This window comes from Gorilla gorilla, chromosome 9 (assembly GCF_029281585.2).
Source record: "Gorilla gorilla gorilla isolate KB3781 chromosome 9, NHGRI_mGorGor1-v2.1_pri, whole genome shotgun sequence".
Lineage (NCBI taxonomy): Eukaryota > Metazoa > Chordata > Mammalia > Primates > Hominidae > Gorilla > Gorilla gorilla.
Genome location: NC_073233.2, coordinates 62,591,932 through 62,604,522, shown reverse-complemented (window position 1 = coordinate 62,604,522; position 12,591 = coordinate 62,591,932). Strand labels below are relative to the sequence as shown.

Below are 12,591 nucleotides of genomic sequence, written 5' to 3'. Positions count from 1 at the left end.
AGTGAAGGAGAAATAAAATCCTTCACAGACAAGCAAATGCTGAGAGACATTTTTCACCACCAGGCCTCCCTTACAAGAGCTCCTGAAGGAAGCACTAAACATGGAAAGGAACAACTGGTACCAGCACTGCAAAAACATGCCAAATTGTAAAGACCATCAATGTGAGGAAGAAACTGCATTAACTAACAAGCAAAATAACCAGCTAACATCATAATGACAGGATCACATTCACACATAACAATATTACCTTAAAGGTAAATGGGCTAAATACCCAATTCAAAGACACAGACTGGGAAACTGGATAAAGAGTCAAGATCCATCAATGTCCTGTGTTCAGGAGACCCATCTCACATGCAGAGACACACATAGGTTCAAAATAAAGGGATGGAGGAAGATCTACCAAGCAAATGGAAAACAAAAAAAGGCAGGGGTTGCAATCCTAGTCTCAGATAAAACAGACTTTAAACCAACAAAGAGAAAGAGAAACAAAGAAAGCCATTACATAATGGTAATGGGATCAATTCAACAAGAAGAGCTAACTATCCTAAATATACATGCACCCAATACAGGAGCATCCGGATTCATAAAGCAAGTCCTTAGAGACCTACAAAGAGACTTAGATTCCCACACAATAATACTGGGAGAATTTAACACCCCACTGTCAATATTAGACAGATCAACGAGACAGGAGGTTAACAAGGATATCCAGGACTTGAACTCAGCTCTGCACCAGGCGGACCTAATAGACACCTACAGAACTCTCCACCCCAAATCAACAGAATATACATTCTTCTCAGCACCACATCACACTTATTCCAAAACTGACCACATAGTTGGAAGTAAAGCACTCCTCAACAAATGTAAAAGAATAGAAATCACAGCAAACTGTCTCTCAGACTACAGTGCAATCAAAGTAGAAGTCAGCATTAGGAAACTCACTCAAAACCGCACAACTACATGGAAACTGAACAACCTGCTCCTAAATGACTACTGGGTAAATAATGAAATGAAGACAAAATAAAGATGTTCTTTGAAACCAATGAGAAAAAGACACAATGTACCAGAATCTCTGGGACACATTTAAAGCAGTCTTTAGAGAGAATTTTGTAGCACGAAATGCCCACAAGAGAAAGCAGGAAAGATCTAAAATTGACACCCTAACATCGCAATTAAAAGAACTAGAGAAGCAAGAACAAACACATTCAAAAGCTGACAGAAGGCAATAAACAACTAACATCAGAGCAGAACTGAAGGAGATAGAGACACAAAAAAACCCTTGAAAAAATCAGTGAATCCAGGAGCTGGTTTTTTGAAAAGATCAACAAAATTGATAGACCACTAGCAAGACTAATAAAGAAGAAAATACAGAAGAATGAAATAGATGCAATAAAAAATGATAAAGGGGATATCACCACTGATCCCACAGAAATACAAACTACCATCAGAGAATACTACAAACACCTCTACACAAATAAACTAGAAAATCTAGAAGAAATGGATAAATTCCTCGACACATACACTCTCCCAAGACTAAACCAGGAAGAAGTTGAATCCCTGAATAGACCAATAACAGGCTCTGAAATTGAGGCAATAATTAATAGCCTACCAACCAAAAAAACTCCAGGACCAGACAGATTCACAGCCAAATTCTACCAGAGGTACAAAGAGGAGCTGGAACTATTCTCTCTGATACTATTCCAATCAATAGAAAAAGAGGGAATGCTCCCTAACTCATTTTATGAGGCCAGCATCATCCTGATACCAAAGCATGACAGAGACACAGCAAAAAAAGAGAATTTTGCACCAATATCCCTGATGAACTTCAACGTGAAAATCCTTAATAAAATACTGACAAACTGAATCCAGCAGCACATCAAAAAGCTTATCCACCATGATCAAGTCAGCTTCATCCCTGGGATGCAAGGCCCATTCAACATACACAAATCAATAAACGTAGTCCATCACATAAACAGAACCATTGACCAAAACCAAATAATTATCTGAATATATGCAGAAAAGGCCTTCAACAAAATTCAATGGCCCTTCATGCTAAAAATTCTCAATAAACTAGGTATTGATGGAATGTATCTCCAAATAATAAGAGCTCTTTATGACAAACCCACAGCCAATATCATACTAAAGGGTCAAAAACTGGAAGCATTCCCTTTGAAAACTGGCACAAGACTAGGATGCCCTCTCTCACCACTCCTATTCAACATAGTGTTGGAAGTTCTGGCCAGGGTAATCAGGCAAGAGATAGAAATAAAGTGTATTCAAGAGAGGCATGTTCCAAGAGGGCCAAATGGGAACAGCTCCAGTCTACAGCTCCCAGCATGAGCAACACAGAAGACAGGTGATTTCTGCATTTCCAACTGAGGTACTGGGTTCATTTCACAGGGGCTTGTCAGACAGTGGGTGCAGGACAGTGGGTGCAGCCCACGGGGTGTGAGCTGAAGCAGGATGAGGCATCACCTCACCTGGGAAGCACAACGGATTGGGGAATTCCCTTTCCTAGCCAAGGGAAGCTGTGACAGATGGCACCTGGGAAATTGGGTCACTCCTACCCTAATACTGTGATTTTCCAATGGTCTTAGCAAACAGCACACCGGGAAATTATATCCTGCACCTGGCTCGTAGGGTCCCATGCCCACAAAGTCCCCTTCACTGCTAGCACAGCAGTCTGAGATTGAACTGCAAGGTGACAGCGAGGCTGGGGGAGGGGTGCCCACCATTGCTGAGGCTTGAGTAGGTAAATAAAGTGGCTGTGAAGCTCAAATTGCATGGAGCCCACCGCAGCTCAAGGAGGCCTGCCTGCCTCTGTAGACTCCACCTCTGGGGGCAGGGCATAGCTGAACAAAAGGCAGCAGAAACTTCTGCAGACTTAAATGTCCCTGTCTGACAGCTATGAAGAGAGTGGTGGTTCTCCCAGCACAGAGTTTGACATCTGAGAACAGACAGACTGCCTCCCCAAGTGGTTCCCTGACCCCTGAGTAACCTAACTGGGGGGCACTTCCCAGTAGGGGCTGACTGACAGTTCATACAGCCAGGTGCTCCTCCAAGATGAAGCTTCCAGAGGAAAGATCAGACAGCAACATTTGCCATTCTGCAATATTTGCTATTCTGCAGCCTCCACTGGTGATAGCCAGGCAAACAGAGTCTGGAGTGGACCACCAGCAAACTCCAACAGATCTGGAGCTGAGGGTCCTGACTATTAGAAGGAAAACTAACAAACAGGAAGGACATTGACACCAAAACCCCATCTGTACATCACCATCATTAAAGATCAAAGGTAGATAAAACCATAAACATGCGGAGAAACCAGAGCAGAAGAGCTGAAAATTCTAAAAAATCAGAGCACCTCTTCTCCTCCAAAGAAAAGCAGCTCCCCACCAGCAACAGAACAAAGCTGGATGGAGAATCACTTTGACAAGTTGAGAGAAGAAAGCTTCGGATGACCGGTAATAAAAAACTTCTCCCAGCTAAACGAGGGTGTTTGAACCCATTACAAAGAAGCTAAAAGCCTTGAAAAAAGAACATATGAATGGCTAACCAGAATAAACAGTGTAGATAAGACCTTAAATGATCTGATGGAGCTGAAAACCATCGCACAAGAACTATGTGATGTATGCACAAGCTTCAGTAGCTGATTCAATCAGCTGAAAGAAAGGGTATCAGTGATTGAAGATCAAATAATGAAATGAAGCTAGAAGAGAAGTTTAGAGGAATAAAGAGTAAAAAGAAATGAACAAAGCCTCCAAGAAATATGGGACTATGTGAAAACACCAAATCTACGTCTGATTGAGGGACCTGAAAGTGATGGGGAGAATGGAAACAAGTTGGAAAACACTCTGCAGGATATTACCCTGGAGAACTTCACCAACCTAGCAAGGCAGGCCAACATTCAAATTCAGAAAATACAGAGAACACCACAAACATACTCCTTGAGAAGAGCAACTCCAAGACACATAATTGTCAGACTCAACAAAGTTGATATGAAGGAAAAAATGTTAAGGGAAGCCAGAGAGAAAGGTCCGGTTACCCACAATGGGAAGCCCATCAAACTAAAAGTTGATCTCTTGGCAGAAACTCCATAAGTCAGAAGAGAGTGGGGGCCAATATTCAACATTCTTAAAGAAAAGAATTTTCAACCCAGAAATTCATATCCAGCCAAACTAAGCTTCAAAAGTGAGGGAGAAATAAAATCCTTCACAGACAAGCAAATGCTGAGAGATTTTGTCACCACCAGGCATGCCTTACAAGAGCTCCTGAAGGAAGCACTAAACATGGAAAGGAACAATCAGTACCAGCTACTGCAAAAACATGGCAAATTGTAAAGACCATCAAGGCTGGGAAGAAACTGCATCAACTAATGAGCAAAATAACCAGCAAACATCTTAATGACAGGATCACATTCACACATAACAATATTAACCTTAAATATAAATCGGCTAAATGCTCCAATTAGAAGACACAGACTGGCAAATTGGATAAAGAGTCAAGATCCATCAGTGTGCTGTGTTCAGGAGACCCATCTCACATGCAGAGACACACATAGGCTCATAATAAAGGGATAGAGGAAGACCTACCAAGCAAATGGAAAACAAAATAAAAGCAGGGGTTGCAATCCTAGTCTCTGATAAAACAGACTTTAAACCAACAAATATCAAAAGAGACAAAGAAGGCCATTACCTAATGGTAAAGAGATCAATTCAACAAGAAGAACTAACTATCCTAAATATACATACGCCCAATACAGGAGCATGCAGGTTCATAAAGCAAGTCCTTAGAGACCTACAAAGAGACTTAGACTCCCACACAATAATAATGGGAGACTTTAACACCACACTGTCAACATTAGACAGATCAACGAGACAGAAAGTTAACAAGGATATCCAGGAATTCAAAACAGCTCTGCACCAGGCCTACCTAATAGACATCTACAGAACATTCTACTCCAAATCAACAGAATATACATTCTTTTGAGCACCACATCACACTTGTTCCAAAATTTACCACATAGTTGGAAGTAAAACACTCCTCAGCAAATGTAAAAGAACAGAAAATAAAACAAACTTTCTCTCAGATCCCAGTGCAATCACACTAGAACTCAGGATTAAGAAACACTCAAAACTGCTCAACTACATGGAAAGTGAACAACTTGCTCCTGAATGACTACTGGGTACGTAACAAAATGAAGGCAGAAATAAAGATGTTCTTTGAAACCAGTGAGAACAAAGATACAACATACCAGAATCTCTGGGACACATTCAAAGCAGTGTGTAGAGGGAAATTTATAGCACTAAATGCCCACAAGAGAAAGCAGGAAAGATCTAAAATTGACACCCTAACATCACAATTAAAAGAACTAGAGAAGCAAGAGCAGATACATTCAAAAGCTAGCAGAAGGCAAGAAATAACTAACATCAGAGCAGAACTGAAGGAGGTAGAGATACAAAAAACCCTTCAAAAAATCAATGAATCCAGGAGCTGGTTTTTGGAAAGATCAAAAAAATTGATAGACCACTAGCAAGACTAATAAAGAAGAAAATACAGAAGAATCAAATAGATGCAACACAAAATGATAAAAGGGATATCACCCCCGATCCCACAAAAATACAAACTACCATCAGAGAATACTATAAACACCTCTACACAAATAAACTAGAAAATCTAGAAGAAACGGATAAATTCCTCAACACATACACCCTCCCAAGACTAAACCAGGAAGAAGTTGAAACCCTGAATAGACCAATAACAGTCTCTAAATAATTTGTAGCCTACCAACCAAAAAAAGTCCAGGAACAGATGGATTTACAGCCGAATTCTATGAGAGGTACAAAGAGGAGCTGGTAACATTCCTTCTGAAACTATTCCAATCAATAGAAAAGGAGGGAATCCTCCCTAACTCATTTTATGAGGCCAGCATCATACTTATAACAAAGCCTAGCAGAGACACAACAAAAAAAAGAGAAATTTACACCAATATCCCTGATGAACATTGATGCAAAAATCCTCAATACGATACTGGCAAACCAAATCCAGCAGCACATCAAAAAGCTTATCCACCATGATCAAGTGGGCTTCATCCCTGGGATGCAAGGCTGGTTCAACATATGCAAATCAATAAATGTAATCAATGATATAAGCAGAATCAAAGACAAAAACACATGACTATCTCAATAGATGCAGAAAAGGCCTTCGACAAAATTCAACAGTGCTTCATGCTAAAAACTCAATAAATTAGGTTTTGATGGAACGTATCTCAAAATAATAAGAGCTCTTTATGACAAACCCACAGCAAATACCATACTGAATGGGAAAAAGCTGGAAGCATTCCCTTTGAAAACTGGCACAAGACAGGGATGTCCTCTCTCACCACTCCTATTCAACATAGTGTTGGAAGTTCTGGCCAGGGCAATCAGGCAGGAGAAAGAAATAAATGGTATTCAATTAGCAAAAGAGGAAGTCAAATTGTCCCTGTTTTCAGATGATATGATTATATATTTAGAAAACCCCATAGTCTAAGCCCAAAATTTCCTTAAGTAGATAAGCAACTTCAGCAAAGTGTCAGGATACAAAATCAATGTGCAAAAATCACAAGCATTCCTATACACCAATAACAGACAAATAGAGAGCCAAATCATGAGTGAACTCCCATTCACAATTGCTTCAAGGAGAATAAAATATCTAGAAATCCAAGTTACAAGGGATGTGAAGGACCTCTTCAAGGAGAACTACAAACCACTGCTCAACAAAATAAAAGAGGACACAAACAAATGGAAGAACATTCCACGCTCATGGGTAGGAAGAATCAATATTGTGAAAATGGCCATATTGCCCGAGGTAATTTATAGATTCAATGCCATCCCCATCAAGTTACCAACGACTTTCTTCACAGAACTGGAAAAAAACTAAAGTTCATATGAAGCCAAAAAAAGCCCGCATTGCCAAGACAATCTTAAGCCAAAAGACCAAAAGTGGAAGCATCATGCTACCTGACTTCAAACTATACTACAAGGCTACAGTAACCAAAATAGCATGATACTGGTACCAAAATAGAGATATAGACCAATGGAACAGAACAGAGGCCTTAGAAATAACACCGCACATCTACAACCATCTGATCTTTGACAAACCTGACAAAAACAAGAAATGGGGAAAGGATTCCCTATTTAATAAATGGTGCTGGGAAAACTGGCTAGCCATATGTAGAAAGCTGAAACTGGATCCCTTCCTTACACCTTATAGAAAAATTAATTCAAGATGGATTAAAGACTTAAATGTTAGACCTAAAAGCATAAAGAGCCTGGAAGAAATCCTAGGCAACACCATTCAGGACATAGGCATGGGCAAGGACTTCATGTCTAAAACACCAAAAGCAATGGCAACAAAAGCCAAAATTGGAAAATGGGATCTAATAAAACTAAAAAGCTTCTGCACAGCAAAAGAAACTACCATCAGAGTGAATAGGCAACCTACAGAATGAGAGAAAAATTTTGCAATCTACCCATCTGACAAAGGACTAATATCCAGAATCTACAATGAACTCAAACAAATTTACAAGAAAAAATCAAACAACCCCATCAAAAAGTGGGCAAAGGATATGAACAGACACTTCTCAAAGGAAGACATTTATGCAGCCAACAGACACTTGAAAAAATGCTCATCATCACTGGTCATCAGAGAAATGCAAATCAAAGCCACAATGAGATACCATCACACACCATTTAGAATGGCAATCATTTAAAAGTCAGGAAACAACAGATGCTGGAGAGGATGTGCAGAAATAGGAACACTTTTACACTGTTGGTGGGACTGTAAACTACTTCAACCGTTGTGGAAGAGAGTGTGGTGATTCCTCAAGGATCTAGAGCTAGGAATACCATTTGACCCAGCAATACAATTACTGGGTATATGCCCAGAGGATTATAAAGCATGCTACTATAAAGAGACATGCACACATATGTTTACTGTGGCACTATTCACAATAGCAAAGATTTGGCACCAACTCAAATGTCCATCAATGATAGACTGGATTAAGAAAATGTGGCACATATACACCATGGAATATTATACAGCGTAAAAAGGATGAGTTCATGTCCTTTGCAGGGACATTGATGAAGCTGGAAACCATCATTCTCAGCAAACTCACAAGGACAGAAAACCAAACACCATATGTTCTCACTCATAGGTGGGAATTGAACAATGAGAACACTTGGACACAGGGTGGGGAGCATCACACACCAGGGCCTGTTGTGGAGTGGGGGGCAGGAGGATGGATAGCATTGGGAGAAGTACTTAATGTAAATGATGGGTTGATGGGTGCAGTTGCTCAGCATGGCACATGTATATCTGTGTAACAAGCTGGCAAGTTGTGCACATGTACCCTAGAACTTAAAGTATAATTTAAAAAAAACCCTAAAAAAAGAAAAAATAAACAAAAGATTTGGCACATGTAATTAAAATAGTACTGAGAGGGAAATTTATAACTGTAAGTGTTATATTAAAAATATTTAAAAGCACCAATCAGAACTTTCACTTTGAGAAGAGTAAATTAAAGCCAAGGTACGTAAAAGAAAGGAGGTGATAATTATAAGATGAAAAATCAATAAAATGGGAAACATAAAACAGAGAAAATCAAAATAGTGAAAAGTTGGTACTTTTATAATAAAATTGACAAACTTCCAGCAAGAATGATCAAGAAAGAGAAAAGAAATAGAAATTCAAATTATCAATATCAGATTTTTTTAAATCATCTTCAAATAGATCCTTTAGACTTTAAAGGGATAGAAAAGGATTGTTATCAAAAAGATTAATTTAATTACTTTGACAGCTTAGATAAAACGGTAAAATGTAGGGAAAATCCAACCTTCTGAAAATGACCCCCAAAACAAATTGAAAAGCTAAACCCTCCTCTATCCCTCTAAGTAATGAACTATTCTTGCTTATAGATAATATGATAGTATCTCAGAACACTCTAAAGAATCTACAGAGATGGCTGGAAATAAGTGACAAATTTAGCACATTTATAAGACTCAAATGACAAATGAAAAAATTCAATTGCATTTATATATACTAACAGCAATAACAATTGAAAATTTTTTTAATTACAACCCGTGAAAGCATCTGAACACATAAATACTTAGGAACAGATGAGTAAGATCCCTATACTATAACTACAAAACTTTTCAAACATAAATATTTAAAACACATAATAGATATATGGTATTCAAGAATTAGAAAAGCCACTATTGTTAAGATGTTAATTCAGTCCAAGATGATTTATAGATCCAACTCAATCTGAATAAAACTCCCAATATGTTCTTTTTCAGATGTAGACAATTTTCTGCACGCTGCTCTGCAAAGTGACTTTGCCACTTCCCCATCCAGGATTATCATCTCTTTCTGTAACATTTCAAATCTGGGATGGTCATGTGACCACTCTGAAATATAGAAGATGGTGCAAGAGAGATTGTGCCAGTTCTGGACATAGCCCTTAATTGGCCTGAGGTCTTCTACTTTCTACCATGGGGATCTCTTAGTGCCACGTAAAAAGCCTGACTATCTTTTGAAGAGATCTTGTGGTCCTCCATCAAAAGGCATAGGAGGAAGGACTCAGTGGATCTCTTCCAGTCATCACCTCAAAGATGCTATAAACGTGAAGTAAGCTTTCCTGGATCCTACAGATGATTCAGCTATCAGCTGAATAACACTGACTTCAGTCCATGTCACATGAAACAGAAGAAATACCCAGTAAACCAGTGCCTGAATTTCTAGCCCACAAAATTTTAAAGTAAAATAAATTGGTGATTGTTTTAAGTCACAAAAACTGTGGAGCCTTGTACAATGCAGGAAGAGATAACCAGAATAAAAGTGGCACCTGTTAAGCGTGGTGCTTCCATAACAACAATATAAATCATGTGGCACAGGCTTTAATACCAGAAGCTAGATGACACTTAGAATGATCTCCTGGACAGTGTAACTGGTGGCTGAAAAGACAGAAGTAACTGGGGGAAAAAATGTGACCCCTTATCTAGTGCCAGAAAAGTTTGGTAATACTCCCATCTATAGTAATGCAGAAAACAGAAAGTATACTTAAATGAACAGGTGGATCCAGCTAAAATTTTCAAGTGCAATATTGAAAGTTCAACCTGTTTCTTATAACAGTGTAGGATATGATAAGACATAAATAAAAATATGAGTTGAAAGAGTAGCTTGAATTTTCAGGCAGAACTTACAAGAAAAATAAAGCAGCCCAAACTTGCTGGTTTCAAAAATAAAACTGGTTTCCCTTTCCAGTCTCTCCAAAGATCTAAAGACTCTCAATGTAAGTAATGTCACCTAGCTTCTAATATTAAAGCCAATGCCACATGCTTTGAGTGTCAGAATAAAGGTTATCTCAAAGTTGTCAATGGAAGATTCTTTGAGAAAACTTCAGAAAGATTTTAAAATGTGTCTCATAAAACCTACCAATTAAACAAAAATAATTCAATACTCCTATGGGAATTATCCCACTGCACACACACAGACTCTCAGCTCAAACCCAAGAATAGTCCGTTGCAAAGATGTTTGTGAGTATGGCCCTTGTATAATGTTGTAAATGCCAATAAAAAAACACAGAAATGTTACAAAGTTTTTACGGAAATTGCATTGAAGGAAGCACTTTAGTCTTTTCTTCTGAACAAGAGTGTCTATGTTTATCTTCTCCTCTCTTCCTCCATTGTATGCTGAGAATGAGAAAGAAAAACCCTGTCTCTAGTTTATAGATCTGAAAATAGAGAAGAACCAAAAGTAAAGGCCCTACCTCAGAAATTGTACTAAAAGGGCTTTGTCTATACTCACTCTGGATATATAATTTGAGATACTGGATGTCAAATTGAGGCCACGATGGGACAAGTTAACTGAGCTGGGAGCTCATAAATCGTGCTTTCCCAATCTAGGATCCCTGAATTGCCATTACAAGTCTGACAACCTTTCTGGAAAGACCTTGTCTACACAACCCTGTAGCTACATGAAGATGTACACTCTTATTCTATCTACAGTTAATTTTTTACACTAGGGGTTTTCTATAGCATTTCTCGTCTCTGAATTTCTCAACATGTATATTAAAGGATTCAGCATGGGTGTGATAACTGTGTAAAACACAATAATAAATTTAACAATGGGGAAGTTAAAAACAGGTCTAACATACATGAAAATACAGGGAACAAAAAAGAGGACAACTACAGTAATGCGGGAGCTGCAGGTAAACAGGGCTTTATGCCTCCCTTCCTGACTGTAAGTTTTAAGGGAGATTAGGATGACCCCAGAGGAGATTAGTAGAAGGGTGAAGATGACCACACAGATTGCTTCAACCTTGAAAACCACAGTGAGGCCTATAAAGTAGGTGTCAGTTCATGCCATTTCCATTAATGGGTACATGTTACAGAAAAAGTGGCCAATGACATTGGAACCACAGAAAGGGAGACTGTACACAACAACAATTTGGAACACAGAACGCACAAACCTCCAGTCACAGCCACTACCAACAGAAGGATGCAAACCTGTCGATTCATGACGGTCAAATAGTGCAGTGGCTTACAGATGGCCACATAGCGTTCACAGGCTATCACCAACAGAAAAAAGACCTCAACACCACCAAATAAGTGGTCTGTAAGTGGCTGGCACATGCAAGTTGGGAACAAAATAGTCTTTTAATTATGGAGTTAGTCTACAACCAATTTGGGATAAATGGTGGTGGAATACACAGCATCTATAAATGACAGGCAGGCAAGGAAAAAGTACATTGGGGAGCCCAAGGATGGGGTGGCAATAATAGTCACCACAATGAGCAGGTTCCCCACCATAGTCACAATGTATGTTAGTAAAAACATGACAAATAATGCATTTTGCACATCAAGATCCTGAGTGAGACCCAGGAGGAAATGTTCTGTAACATTGTTACTCAGTCCCATTTACTTTTCTCTAAGGCTTGTATCAGAGTAAAGAACTTGGGAGAACAGGACCTGTAATGAAATCATGAACAGGAATATGAATACATCCATGATGTCACAGAGCACATCTTCACTTTGTATCCTCAATAGTGGTTTACACACATGATAAACATTTTGTTAAGTCTCTATTGAGTTCCTCATGTCCTCAAGATTTTAGTTTGAGCCTACAGGTAACAGCTTCTGCCTCTAAGTTTTAGTGAATATTCTGTACAGAAGAAGAGTTAAAGACCCAACAGCCATTCATGTGTTTCATAACTCCTTATTTAAAACATACTTCTTGGCACAGAAGTCAGCTATGATGAATACGCAACAGATTATTGGTCTCAAGAAAGTTACTTTCTTGTGGTGGTAATAAACTGTAAATAAATAAATTGGCGTATATTCAGTGCTTTGAGTTTGTAGTGTTGTGGTATCTTTATGATCTGTGTAGCAACAAAAATAGCACCTTCTGAAATATCTCAATCAGTACTGTGGCATTCCACAGTTACACATTCGGACCTTCATGCCTCGAAAGATGTTCAGTCTTTATGACTATCTCATTAAATGTCAAGAGACTAGACATTAATCCGTATAAATAGTAAAATATTATTTATCACAT

General features: G+C 38.7%; 1 pseudogene; it reads right to left on the bottom strand.

The window, feature by feature from the left end:
- Positions 1–11,007: 11,007 nt before the first annotated feature.
- Positions 11,008–11,954, bottom strand: LOC101126103 (olfactory receptor 4A8-like; annotated as a pseudogene).
- Positions 11,955–12,591: the final 637 nt, after the last annotated feature.